This window comes from Phragmites australis, chromosome 9 (assembly GCF_958298935.1).
Source record: "Phragmites australis chromosome 9, lpPhrAust1.1, whole genome shotgun sequence".
Lineage (NCBI taxonomy): Eukaryota > Viridiplantae > Streptophyta > Magnoliopsida > Poales > Poaceae > Phragmites > Phragmites australis.
In genome coordinates, this window is record NC_084929.1 from 18,968,725 (window position 1) to 18,984,662 (window position 15,938).

A 15,938-nucleotide genomic window follows, 5' to 3' on the forward strand; every position below is an offset into this window, starting at 1 on the left:
ACAATCAGAGCCCAAATAGTTAAGATCACGAATTCAACATAGATACTTAAAAGTACAATGAGCAGCCAGGCTTCTCATTAACGTCCTCCACCTCCACATCCTCAGCAATATCCAAGTTCTCTTGTTCCTTAGGAACTTCCTCTAGGGTTAAGTTCAATGAGATCAAATATAGTAGAAATTAAGCCACACAACTATGAATCCAAATATAAGAAATAACGAACCAATGTCATCAAGCTTGCAAAATGCCGCTCGACACCCTCCATATCCAACTCATTAAACAATAATGGTGTTGGCATCTTGATTGTAACACAGTAAACAATGAGCTCGTAACAATGAGTGTAATAACGGTTCTATCTCTTACTGCAGGAATATTCTGCTTGACACTAAGAATAATCTCAGGATATTCCTAGAGTATTACAGTCAATATACATTTACAAAGCCCTAACCTAACTGAGCCTGACACGTGTCCCAAGGGGCCTGCGTCGTATCTCCCTTCGGGACTGCTAGTGAATTCCTTCTAGTTATCTTCTCACCAGATCGTTGTTAACCCGCAAGTTCCTCTTAGGATAGGCCTTCGTTCTATTATCGAAGTTCTTTTCGTTGCATCACTTCATCCTCCAGGCTTCATCGCATCCCTTCGTCCTCTAGGCTTCATGGTATATCTTCGTCCTTCGGGCTTCATCGTATCCCTTCGTCTTCTGGGCTTCATTCTATGCTCTTCACTTGGGCTTCGGCCTTCGCCTCGCGTTTGGGCTTTGCTACCGCTTCTGCCCTTTAGTGAAAACATCTCTGTTACGATATTAGTCTTAATACTTTGCCTTTGGGGTTAGCTGATGTGGCGAAGTCAACAAATAAGAGTTAACATGGTACTACTCCCCCAAAAGATAGAATGCGCATACAAGTTTTGGCAAAAAAAAATTAAGTACTAATCAGTAATCACTATTAACTTTAACAGGCATGCAGACTACATATTAAATATGTGCTTACCTTTTCTAGAATGTGCAGACCAATCTTTTGTACATATCCAAGCTTGCACAATTTCTTGATCTAAGCGAGTGTGGAATGGATCAACAACATGTCCACCTACACTGAAAGTTGACTCTGAAGCAATTGTTGACACTTGAATAGATAATATATCATGATCAAGTTGAGAGATAGTAGGAAGCTTGCCTTGTTTGAGTTTCCACCATACTAGGATATCAAAATTTTGGATCGGCCCATCTCTTTTTTCACACCATGGCATCCTTGGTTGCTCCTTTTACACTTCCAACTCAATTTTGTTAGCATTAATTAGGGAATAGCAATAATGAATTCAAGTTAGCAAAATTGAGTAAAAATTCACGGTACTCGTCACAAGATTACTTAATGGGCAACGAAGCTCTGATGCCACTTGATGGTAGTATGACCCGATCTTTTGAAAGATAATGTGATATGTCAATATTTGGAGCTTCAACGTTGATGATCCAAAAGCTCTGACCAGAACAGATTGAATCTATCGCAACCATTGCACCACTACCCCGTGGTTATCAACCGTGTCGAACGCGATTGACCTCGCCATGATGGCTTTCCCTGCGTGCGAATCGAGAACACAAGCAAGATAACAGAAAATTAAATCTAAATTACTATTGTGAATATAGATAAAGTTCACAAAGTGGGGTTCTGGGTTCCTCAAACCGAATAAGTGGTGAAATTGCAATGTAGCAAAATAATCTAAGAAAAAACATTAAATGTTCAAGTGTGTATTGCCAAATAGTTGTCTATTTGAATTTGAATCGAACCCTGAGGTTGAGTTGGCTTCTTACAATCTTTATTTCTACTTCCCAAACGAGTTTTGAGGTGGGACCAAATCCATTGGAACATGGATGAAGTCCACTTTCCATATTGTGCTCACACATCTCCATTGGATTTTGGATGAAAGAATTATTAATAATTTTATTTGGGCCGATCAGCAGACTCTGAATTTGATTCGAATTCTGAATCCGAGTGGGACATGGATTGCAATTTGAATTGACTTGGCTTGGAGGTGATGTGATGACTTGTAAAAGGTTGGAGAAGTTTCCTTGTCTTAGAGTCCACAAGAGCATATCGAGGATAATAATCTGACAACATACAATTCTCCAATATTAGACAGTAGTATATTCTCACCTAATATAAATAAAAGTTTCATAAACGAATTCACATGTCGTTCATCATGAGTGGTCGTATCCGGAGGTAGCATGATCACATCAGCTTGGGTCAACATAAGGTATGTGGAATTCCACCTTGTGGGGACATCTAAGGATAGAGCATTATTATTTAGATCCAAGTTACATTCTAAGGTACACTTTTTAAATTCCTCCCACTAAAATGGAGAGTTCTTCATAGTTGCAATTGTATTTCTGATATTTGTAATAGTTGAGGCAATTTTCCTCAAACCATTTTGGGCAACAAGGTTCAAAATGTTATTCAAACACCTCACATGGAAAAATACCATTACAAATTAAGTGTGATATTTGCTTGAGATTGTGTATGACCCCTTTAACACAAGCATCATTAATAGATGCATTGTCCAAAGTAAGTGCAATCAATCTCCTACCCAAATTCCAGTCAACTATATTGTCACAAAACTCCTTACATAAGTTCTTTCCCGAATGATGCCCCTCTACAAGCATGAATTTAATAATCCTTTTCTACATGGACTAATCATTATCTACACAATGTACTGTAATGCACATGTAACCTTTGTTTTGATTAGAGATCCACATATCCACGGTTGTACTAAAGTGGAATGGGAGTGTTTTAAACTACTCATATAACATTTTTTCTCTGCCCACATATTCAATATGTCTTTCCTTACAGTAATGTAACTCTTAATTAGAAAAGTAGGACACAAAGACTTGATGAAATCGACTAAGTACTCATACTCAACAATATTAAAGGGGTATTCATGCATAATGATTGCCAAATAAAACTTCTTCACACCGTCCTCCTCATCATACATATAAGTTTAAACTGATGCACTACCATTATCAGCCTTCATCAGTATGCTTGGCCTTGAGAAGACTCTGCTACTCTCACATCTAGCCACATATGTGCACCTTTTGCATTTGGCATCCTGCTCTATAATTGTAGTGCCATCAGGTTTTATCACCTCTTTCTCCCCACTTGATGAAGTTCTCCCACACATCAGAGGTGATCTTCTTTGCCCTCTTCGTAGCAATATGTTGGGAAAGCTCCTCCTCAACAGTCAAAATAATTTGATTTGCTGGCACTATTACTCCACCATTAGGTGGTTCAAATGGATCAAAGGCAAGAGGATGTGACATTGGCAATGTTGGAGATGTGGCACTTGTTCTTGCATTGCTACTTGTAGATATATGCCATGTTTATTCTACACATCAGCCAAGAATATTAATGTTAAGTAAAATTAGTCATAAGCAACAACTTGATATTTAACTATGTATCTGCACTTATGAATTTAAGCATGAACAGTTGTATATATTCCACTAAGCAACAACAGTATGACTAGGACTAAGAGACTAGTTTCATTATTCCCATCAACAATAGTAATCTGAGACAAAATAAAAGTGCTCTACAACATGAATAAATGACTCCAATCTATTCCTCTCAAGCAAGATCAATAGTATCAAAGATATCTTATAGATCAGCTTACACAGGATACAAACAAGTCTTAGATAGTTCTTTCACTCATCAAGTCGGATAGATCTCTGCCTAGCAAGGGTTGTGTGTGGTTGGGAGTGAGCACCAGCTGCACGCTGTTGGAGGCAAGCACTGTTAGAGGATGCGCATAGGCCTACACATGGCGCAAGTGGCTGGCAGCGAGTAGCAGTGATGGGATGTAATACCTTAACCCATTAGCATCCTAGAAGTGGTGTTGACACATCTGGCCTAAGTGTGTTGTGTCATGGTTTAGTACCACCTTGATAGTTTTGGTGGGTAAGGGCCAACATATAAGTCTTGACATTACAAACATATCATCTCTGGGTTAATACTTTCACATGAAGCGATGACGAAAGTATAAGGAATGTACTATACATATGTGGGCTCGCCCCATAGGTGGGCTGGGCTAGAAGTGGATTTTGGACGCGGGTGTTACATGTGATATCAGAGCATCAATCCTCGTTGCACATGCTCATGTGCGCGTGGATCATCTTGCGGCACGACCGTTGCACTGAGGGCTAGTTTTGGGCATCTGTCATATATGCGGTGTGCTGCTAGGTAAGTTAGCCCTTAAGGGGAGGTGAATGTAATACCTCAGCTCATTAGCAACCTAGTAGTGGTGTTGGCCCATGTAACCTAGGTTTGTTGTATGATGGTTTAGTATCACCTTGGTAATTTAGGTGGGTGAGGGCTACCATACTAGTGTCTTGACATTCCAAACATGTAACGACTCAATTTCTAAAAATAAATAAAAAATTATTTTATAAAAATAAATAACATGCCAGTGAATAAAAGCTAAAGAGACAGTATATGTATATGAGTGTGTATGTGTACATATGGGTATGGTATACATATATATATATATATATATATATATATAGAAAAATATATATACACACATATACATATAGAAATGTTTAAACCTTTTAATTTGAACATAAAATAAAAGTATATATATACACACACACATAGTTATATACATACATGCATGTATGTATGTATGTATGTATGTATGTATGTATGTATGTATGTATGTATGTATGTATAGGAAAACTAATCTATACTCCCTAGAGTACATACTCCTAGCTCAATCCATAGTTGATCCTGTTATAATCGAAGTATATACTACTTTATGAGATGTGTATACTATTTATATATATATATATACACACACACACACATACACACACAATCGTCTATAGAATAGGCAATTCTATAACTGGGCCCAATTTGCCTCCAACCGATCATTCAAATGCTGCACCACCCTCACTGGCTCAGCTAGCATCCAGTCAATCCCTCAGCTCGGCTTGGCTCTCCCACTCGTCTTTATATCCTGCGAGCCACCCCCAGTAGATATATATGGCACAACGATCCATTAATTGAGCATTATTTCCTTTTAATCCTTCGTGAAACCTAGACTCCTCGATTCGTTCGGAACCGCCACCACAGATGATCGATCAAGGAGACGCACCTTCCATCCCCCATATCCTCCCCCATCAGCATCCATTATTGCCTCATCTGGCCATCGGAGTTGATTCCCCTCTGCATCCCCTTCCAGCGCTGCATTCGTTCCCCTATGGCGTGCGATGTCCTTGGATTCAGGGAGCCCGGCCCATCCCCATGTCGCCAACACTTTGAACCATCTCGAGGTGAGCTGGTGCGTATAGGTGCAGCCCTCACAATAGCCCCCATTCTTTTTGCTGATTTCCTTTGGTTAGGGTTCTTGTTTCACTGTTCATCATTCATCTTGCAAGGTTTTCCATTGACTTGATTACTACACGGCAAGATGAATGTGTAATTCGGAGCGTACTCATAAAATTGCCCTTTTTAACGTCACTAGGTTTCATTAAGTGGTTTGTTTTTTGTATTATTTAGTTGCATGTCCACTAAGTTCATTGACTAATTGGTTCAGTGTTGCTGGGAAAGCTAATGTTTGAAAGATATCATAATTTTGTTTAGGTTTATAGTAAATGTATGCTACAGGTTATTCAGTACTAGTAGTTTTGATTTGTCGTAAATCCAAGCTTATGTTATTGGAAAGATCATGGTTTTGTTGTGGTAATTTTTATACCAAAATATAGATGCTGCAATGTGCCAAATGTTGGTCAAGCAGATCACTGATAAAGCTTGAGATTATATTTATGCAGTCTAATTACTATAATTAATTTAATGATTTTTTTAGGTGATGAATTCTCCACGGCAGCTCCATGGCAAGGTCAAAGCTTTCTCTGTAGAGACCACCCAGGAGGCTTGGTGTTTCGATGTTAGTTCAATCACTGGGGTTGTTCCTGCAGCGGAGTCTGGTGGTCCACAAGCACAGCCGGGACTGGAGAAATGCCCAGTGGTTAGGATCAACCCAAACCCTCATGTTAATGTTTAGAAACAACCTGCTGCCAAGCGTGCCACTGCTTCGGATCCTACGCCAACTGACGACAAGGACAACTTCATCGACCTCCCCTCTATGGGTCCTATGCACAAAAAACAGTGCATTAGTTCACAACCAGTCAATAAACCAACAAAGGATAAGGGCAAGTCACCGTCACGCCTACTGTAAAGGTACTATTTTGTGATCTTATACTTTCTCCTCATGTCATCTTCAAATGTCATATTTCCTATTTTTCATGCATGTCAGCATGGATTTATAACTTGTTTTTAAATCATGTTCTAGCCTTCCAAAAATGAGGTCAAATATGTTCACCTACCTACTGCATGTTGTGCCCCTTCAATCTTCAACAGATTTGTTGATCACCTCACAATGGGTCAGCGCACCAAAATAAGGAATATGGGATTTGGAGGCTTCCTGCAGGTATCGGCAGATGGTTTGGAGAGTAGGAACCTATTAAAGTTCTTAATGGACATGTTGAACCCCAACAATATGAAGCTTCAATTTGGGGAAGAGAAGGATCTGCAAATCACCCAGTGGGCTGTGAAAAAAGTTCTTGGCATACCTCTTGGTGGAGGAGATCCACCTCTTTCGACAAAATCCAAATCAACTAAGGCACTGAATGATTTTAGGGATTTCATATGTATAGAAAACAATGACCAGGTGTCGGCATAGTATCTCCAGATTCTTTTGGAAACTGGTGAGCTAGATGATGAAACGGTAATCCAGGTTTTCTTTATGGTAGCTTTTAAAAGGTTGCTGCTGCCAGGCACAAACAACTATATCAGGGGGAAGGATGCATATATGTCTCTTGACTTGTCCATATTACCGGGTATGAATTGGTGCAAGGCTGTGGTGGATGACCTATGTGACACTACACTTTCCTGGAGGGTGGATAGGGAAAAGAGACGAATCAAATCGATCTCGGGTTGCGTAATTTTCTTGATTGTGAGTTCTTGCACTATGTGTTACAGTTTATAGTAAATATTGATAAGTTTTTAAGATTATTGATTACTAATTAAATTCATGCTCTGTTCTTTTTACTTTGCTCCAGGTTTTCTACTTGGACAACCTAAGATGCGCCCATCAGATTACACACACCGATACCCCACGCGCAAAGTTCTTTGATTCCACTATAATTGATCAAATAAAAAATACAGACAAGAAAAAGGATAAAGATGGGAAGCCTACATTTGGCACCATGCACGTGAGTAGCAATCCTTGACACCCATGTTCTTCAATGCATACCCATTACAGAGTTTTCTTACTTGTATTATCTATTCCCTGGACTTTTCTTTGTTTTTGCATACTGCTTCGGAACAACGTCAACACTTTCTACTACATTAGTGCTCCAATTTTTCCACAAGACCTAGTAGCGGAAGAACCTATGCATGTTTCTTCATTCCCTAGCATCCAAGCTGAGCTAGGTGTATTGGTTGCTCAGGTTGTTAGCAGGACACTGAAAAGAGAGGCAATAGAGGCTTTGGCCAAATTTTATCATGAAGATGAAAGAGCCTTGGTTACCATATAGAGGGGCTAGTCGATGCTTAGGGATGTGCACCATGAAGTAATTCGCACTTTAAGGTAGATTATAGAGGAGTTGGTGACAAGGAATTGTGAACGACCCGATGAAAACCCACTCAACAGACCTAACACACGCCATGCTGCAAGTACATCGCGCACTCACAAAGCATATGCTCCAGAGAAGGACAGCACGAGTAAGTCACTCTTTCTATTATTGTAATTGAACCTTATCGTCAATGCAAACTATTGCCTGTATGTTAACTAATATATTCTTTTTGTAACAACTCATCATGCATTGAATGATTGTGGAAATGATAACGATGATACAATAAATGAAGATGGTGCACCGGAGGTCATGCTACCGACAGAACAAATGGAAATGGACTGATCTATTCATATTCCAAATGGTAACGGCTTAAATGGCATTGCATTTTATGATAATTACCTTTTCATACCAAAAACTATATTTCTTACTAATTAGTTCATTACTCTCGAGATCGTGTGCCAAACAAGGAGATACACTAGGTCTTGCCTGTGTATCAGGATGTTGTACTCCATGCATTTCAGGTTGCACCAGAAATGGAGCCAGTGCAGAACGATATTGCTAATTTATGTGATGCTCCATCCAACCCTGCCATTCATGAGGTAACATACTACATCATGGCATTTCTATTACAGTAACTCAGTTATATATTAATAGGCCATGTGCAGCTTTACATAATAATTCTACTTCCAAACTTGTAGGCGTCATCGAATGTGGATACTACCTTGGATCACCATAATGTGAGGCCACGTGAAGGCAGGCATGTTGATGTTGCATAAGCAATATCAGGTCTGGATGCTCTAATTGACACCATAGAGGCATCAACCGACCCAGAGCTATGCTTGGACTTGCTAATGTTACACCATCTTCCCAATATTCGGCCTTATGTTACATTGCACCCGGTATTTTATACTATCTGATAAACTTTAGTTCAGTTATAGTTGGATGCCACCAATATGTATCATAATGTTGTTGCCTCTCATTCACTTTGCCAACAGGTAAGTACGATTCTTCAGGCAAAAAACACCAATGTAGATAGCATTTTTGCTCTATTGAACAGGTTGTCCCTTGGTCAGCATGTACAAGATGACCCTCACAGAAAAGATGGGCCTTCTAATGTCGAACATGTCATTTATATGAGATTTTCAACAAATTTAGTAACTAACTTCCACTGCTTCTCCACTGATTTACTACATCATTGGTTTTGTGCAGGTTGCATGCAAAGTTAGCAACACTAATGATGCATTGGGCCATGTTATACTATGGCAAAGTACCCAGGTTTACAACCTGCTACCTGCACCTATTACTCGACGTTCCAGTAGGCTTACAAGGGTCCCAGAAATGTATGTGTCACCATTTAAAGGTAGTTGCAAGCGCCCTAAAATCTAGTTGACAAAAGCATCTTCTCTCAGACAAAAGTTCTGCAAAACCCTAAGCTCTAGCGGGTATTCATCCTCATTCAAAGAATACCTTACTTTCATTAGTTCACAACACCCTCAATATTGAATATGTGGCATAATGCAGTGACGTTTTCATCTCCGCTGACTCAAATATCTTCAAAGGAACTGAAATTTCTGACTCGTTTGCGGATGGAAAAATGCTATCAAGCAAATTCATGGCCACCTATGTCTCATTCATTAGGCACGATGAAGAAGCCCATATGCCTTATGGTGGGGGATATAGGGTATTCATCTCTTAGGACCTAGGGGTGAGTTCCATCCATCCTCTTGCATATGCACTACATGATTAACCTGCTACAATCTCTCTGATCTCTCTACTAGGGTCTCTTATTTTTGTAAATTGCAATGAATGAATCACTAACTGGCATCTATTAATGCTAATTCCAGGATCTGCTCAACATAGTTGTTCCATATGGTGCATTCCCAGTTGAAATTGCTCAAGGCGTACTAGAACGCGACCTCCATGGGGTTGCCCCCCACAAAGTCAAACTTGTAAGAATATCATTGTTTTAGAATTACAATATATATTGTTCTCATGACCATATTGTTACAATTTCTGTATGCTGCTAAATGTGCGCAATATTTATACCAGTTCTTGTTGCCTGTGTTGGAGAAAGGAGAATGGAGTGTGTACTGCATCAACATGATGCATACAAGAATAGATGTACTCGATTCTTCTCCCGGTGACCACATAATGTACCATGACAAGGTGGGTGCTAGGATTGTTCCACACGTAAATGATCTGTTCCATAAGGTCACCAATGCCACTGTGAAAGAGTTTGTTAGATGGAGACGCCCTATTCATGATGTGCCCAAGCATTTCTGTGAAAATGATAGTGGTTTTTTTGCTACAAGATTCATGGACCTGTGGAATGGTGACGATTTGAGAAACCAATAATTCCGGTCAGTTACTTCAAAGTTCATATTCATCTACAAAGTTCATATTCATCTATTTTTTTCAGTTTTAATTCACATTCATCTCAATATAGTTACTTCACTGTTCCATTACAAGGTAGGGCCGCACTGTACAAGGCTGAGGTTCTCTTCTACATGCTTTACCAGCCCTTAAACGAGATAAAGAAGCTACCTGGTGGCCTGGAGACAACTAGACCCCGACCTTGATCTCATTAGTGCTCAAGATCCCTCAATAATTGTCATGACATAACTTTATCTAAAACATCCATGTTATTGTAATGCACCCTCCTAGTTACTTTATTGTGTGTCGTTTTCATTCCAGAACTTTGTGTAATCACTTTATTTTGGCCACAATCCCTTCGAATTGTCTGTGTCATTTACAATGACCATCATTGCTATAATTCCCCTCACACATTTCTATTTTTGTATCGCTTACTTTTTACCTTCAATGGGGAATCAGGTCCAGCAATTAAAGGTCAAAATAGGGCAACCATGCAATTGACCCTTTCTTTTTCCATCTCATTTCCGCGATATCCTACGCATCTTGCATGAATACATACGCAACTAAAAATGTAGTAAAAACCACACTATTCTCTTATTGTTGTAATCGATGCACTACATTATGTGGTAACTAAAATATCTAATGACGTTCAAAATTGCATATGATCTTCTATCAGAAACTTTCTTTCACTTTCGATAACTACCCTTGAGTAGTCCTGCTTTGTTTCGAACAACTTGGCTTCACGTTAATGATATTTCATTTTAGGGTAATTCAACATGTTAATCGTAGTATCTCCTTTTTCAACTCATATCCGCGGTAGTGGTTAATTTCACACTCCATTTTGGTAATTGATGCCACCTTTTATTGTTTTCATGTATGCATTACAATTTCATAATTCAATTCATTTGTTACAGTAAATTGAGGTGAGATACTTATACCAAAAGAGATTGACTCAAAAAAGCACTAATGCATTTTTTCAATTACAATCAGCCCATGTTAACAGATGCGACAAATTTATTGTCCTTGCGCTATTTTGACTAAAAAGGCACTATTGTGTTTTGAGATTAAAAGCATCAACACTTATGTAGTAGCAAATATATCATTGTTAGCACTATTACTACATCTATATAAGGAAAAAAAAGTGGGATAAATATTTGAGCACTTGTATCCCTACTTCACCTATCATCATTCTCTGATTCAACTAATTCTCCTACTGCAACTTCGTCAAAATCTTTTTGTAGCTGCCACACAGTTCGTGGTCTCCCCCTTTGACGACCCATCTTGCCTCTTCTCCCCCCCACAACTACCCTTGCTTCTGTTTGCATTTTCCAGGTTCAGAGCACATGTTGTTGAATAGTATCCCACCAGATTACAGTACCTGCAAAATTGTTTTCCCGTATTTCCACCCTATCCATTGCTCTGACCAACATCATGATCAATTCCCACTCCTGGTCTCTTCGTACTCCCCTTGGTTTGTGCCATTCTCAAAGCGCTTGCAGATACATGCATATCACAGGCAACGAGGGGTGCACAAGCAACATCTCCCATTTCATTTTCCATTATATGTCCATTGTTTTCATTCCTTGAAGCAGAAGGACCAATGTCGCTCGGAATAGTATCAGCCAACTCCCTTAAAGTAATCAGGTGCTCACAACCTTTCTCAAACCCCATATTTGACTTCCGACAAGCCCTCACAGCAGCCATTGCGAGTGTTACTAGCTTCGTTGTTCTGTATTGCTCGGTTGTGCAGTTCGCCCCAGCAATTACTATATCATGCTTGTCCCACATAAGTATGATCCTCGCGTCCCTTGTATATCTCTTCAACACGTAATCAGAAGGTATGTTTGTTATTTGTAGGTATTTGAATGCTTTCAGAAGATGGATACAGAATATGCCTATAATCAGTAGTTACACACATATTAGACATATTTGAATGCTAACAATTGATATATAAATACCCACAAGCATATAGGAAACAACCTGCACAACTATTGTATACCTGTGTGCTCCCATGTGTGGCACTCACACACACACACACACACACACACACACACACACACACACACACACACACACACACACACACACACACACACACACACACACACACACACACACACACACACATATATATATATATATGCCCACGCTCACATCATCATACACCTTGAATGAATGTTGGCACCATGCATATGTCTTGGATTGATCTGTGTGGGTCAGAAGGTACCAATTCTCATGGTCCAGATCGGGATCCATACGGAATGCGTTGTTGTACATGAAAGTTTTACAATATTTTTTGTAAATTGCCCTTGTGTAAACACTACTCAAATGAGCATCAAATGGTTGCATTGTAGCTCTGATGTTCTCTGCCCGTTTCAAGTCTAAAAATTTTTTTACTGCACTATACACAATTAACGGATGACGAGTTGTGCAAGGCACTGCACGCAAAAAAAATTTATCTTGATGCTTCAATTACAACAACATGCGCAATTACCTATGACCAATGGGTTTCTCCGGCTGATGAATGATTCGTGTGCTGAAGAATATCGAGCATCCTTCTTGCAAATTTACTCATGCATGTCATATGGCCCGCAAATCCTTTACTTTTGACCATCTTATTCACGCTTTCGCTCCGTTGCATTGATGTCATCCTCCCACAGTACTGTGATTTGAAGTAAGCTGCAACCCACAATTCTCGATCATTCCAAAGGCTCTCTAAAGTATCATTTTCTTGTAATTCATACTCATACACCAATTCCTTCCATGCTACTTCAAACTCAACTGGTGTCAGTGGGTGGTTGATTACAATCACCAGCTTCAACTTCAGACCATCATGCTTTTTGTACAGTTTTTTAAGCTCCTCTCTATACTTCCTAAGCATGTGCCACCGGCACAGCCTGTGGACAGTGTTCTTGAACACCTTAGGGATTGCAGCAGCCATTGAGCTATCTTGATCTGTACCACAAGCATTTCATATATAAACCGTCAACAAACACAAACACCCACACTCCACTGAAGTAACCATACTCAACATCTGCTTGATTAATAACTATTACGTACAAATCAGCAATTAGTTCGATGACTAACCTGTTAGTATACACCTCGGGTCAGCTCTCTCGGCGCAGGACATGCATGTTTGGAATGCCCTAAATAACCACTCGAATGTGTCAGCTCGCTCGTCCTGCAAAAGTGCTTACCCAAACACAACATTCTACAGCTGATGATTTGAACCTACAAACATTGCTAGAGGCATGCAGTATATATTAGTTTTATACATTGTGTCAAATGTGATCACGTCTCCGAAATCAATATAATTTGCCCTATGGCTTGCATGACTCCAAAATACATTCTTGATCACATTTTCATCATCCACTTGTAACTCATAGTAAAAATGTTCATTATGGGTCTTCATCTCCCTGAAAAAATCTAGCAGCTTTGGTATATCGTTTTCCCTCTCTGCCCTAGCAGCAACAGCTCTCCTGGAAAATATGCTCAATTTAGACACTCTATGCACATAAGCTATTTTGTATGCCCACAAATGAATAACTCAAAAGTTAATACCTGTTTTTCGAGTCCATCTCTGTGAATGTTATGTTTTGCCTGCCTCCATATATGTCAGATAAAACATTAACTGTTGCATTGTGACCAACATCTGCTCGATGCATTGTGTCAACAACCTCCATGATTACTGGGTCCATTTTCTTGTGTGCATTCATGTACTATGTATTACTAGGTGAGGGGTACAATGGATGGTTGTGCTCTATCCTGATTCTCTCAAAGAACTAGTAGTCCTTTTTCTCATTCCATTTCACCTTTACAAATGCCTTGCAGTTACATCTCTTTGTCATCTTCTCATGATCCTCTCTTCATCAGGCTTGTAGACTTCCAGTACTTTTGTTTATTGCAGGATAACTCTACCACCGTCTTCCTTATCTTCGTTATTCGCACATCGAATCCTGCCTTGAACGTGTAGTAGCAGTAGAACTCATATGCTTCATCTCCGTTTGAAAAATGCAAGTCCTTAGTGGGCACAATTGTAGGTGGTAATGACTCATCCTGCAATTAAATAAGCCAACAATCACTACATTTTCAGGCAGCTTTGAGCGTAATTTAAGGCATCATTCAGCGTTATTAATGGATTCCCAAGATTACTTCCAACATCTGCATGATATTCAACTAGAATCACCCATCATTACGCACAAAACCCCTTGTAATATGCTACATAATATTTGTAATTAACCGGGGTACAAATAGTTGGAATTACATAAAATGTAGTAACTAGCCCGCTCAAATTTTGTTTTTTCTACACGACGTTTTAGAAACTGTATGCCCGACAACTTCATTCTACATCCTAACCACTCTAACAAATCATTATTGGTGTCTTCTACTTTTAGAGTGAATCAACAATTAATATATAGTAACTCATGTTTAATATTTCTGGCACTACACAAAGAAAACACTTATAGTAAAATCACATCAGAAACCAACATCTAATGCTCTTAAAATTAAATGAATAGATGCATAACAAAATTTGTAGAAAATTTGACAGCAAGATGTCGTAATTGACGAAATCCCTTACAGCAATTCTGCGCACTTACATGCTCATATGTCTTTTGTAGATCTGGTGTCACCATGGTTGCTGAAGAGACTGCTTGGGGAGGAGTCTCGGCGCTCACGATCACACGAGTTACCATAGCAATTGCTGTAAGACTCCTTTCTCAAGATCTCCTGTGCCTCCTGTATTAGTTCCTAGATCAAGTAGCTGATACGCACAGTATAACAGTTGTAGTATCACAGTCAAACGTTGAACATAAGTATTAAGATTACATAGTACAAAAGGTTACAAACCATAGCGTATATTACAAACCCGCCCGAATGGCCAACAAAAGCACAACGGAAAATAGAACCCAACCCACAGGCAACTAGGGTGCAAACATGACTCTAGAGACTACTCCTCAACCCCATCTTCGCCTCCGGCATTGGCAGGGTCTGCCTCTTCATCTGAATGACAGCAAGAGTGAGTACGGAAGGCACTCAGCAAGCCCTATACTAATTCAAGGTGTTGATAGATGCATAAATGGGTAATTCAAGGATAAGGTTTTACGGTTTAGTTTTATGCGTAAAGTGGTTTATGCAGGTATTCTATTGTATCATTTATTAAAGCCATTTTAAGTAGTTTAAAACAGGGTAACAAGCTTTATCTAGGGGGTTTTCGGTTCTAGGAGTGACTACACCTCACTCTGCAGTCCCTATTATCACATCTGGTGTACCTCTAGTACCACACAGTTTCTGGCGGAGTGAGCCAGGAACCTCATTACACGGATATCTAGCCCACACACTCACTCATCAAGACACACGCACCCAGAGTCTAGTCATCAGGGTTACTATTTTCGCATGTCCATAACCGTGGATATGGATATTCGAATAGGTTTACACTCTGTAGAGGTTGTACAACTTTACCCAGGTGATATGCTCAGCCTCCAACCGTTGCAAGCGGAGGAGCGAATCGTACCGAGACACTTCAATCACTTTTCCTAGGCTTTTCTACGAGACACCCCAAGTACCAGAGACCTTGTTCAAAATACCAGATTGGCTATGCCGTCTCTCAAAATATCCAACAGAGGGCCAATTGGACACTTGGTTTCTCGCTGCTCCTCAGCCGTCTAGTATTATGTCCAACCCAGTCCAGTGAAAGAAGAGTCAAGTCCTGCCCATTCAGGACGCATGGTTGCACGGGGGTGGCTAAGCATGACGGCGCAATGACTTGGTCCTTAACCGGCCAGAGCAGGTACCTTCTAGTAGTGAACACCACAAAGGTGACTCAAGTCCTTAGGAGCATCCTCGTCTAGAGTACTACTCCACGTGCCCCCGCCAAAACAGTTTTCACTCATTTTTACACATCTCCCACCATATCCCACACGATGTCAAGGATTTTACAACCATCGCGGAATT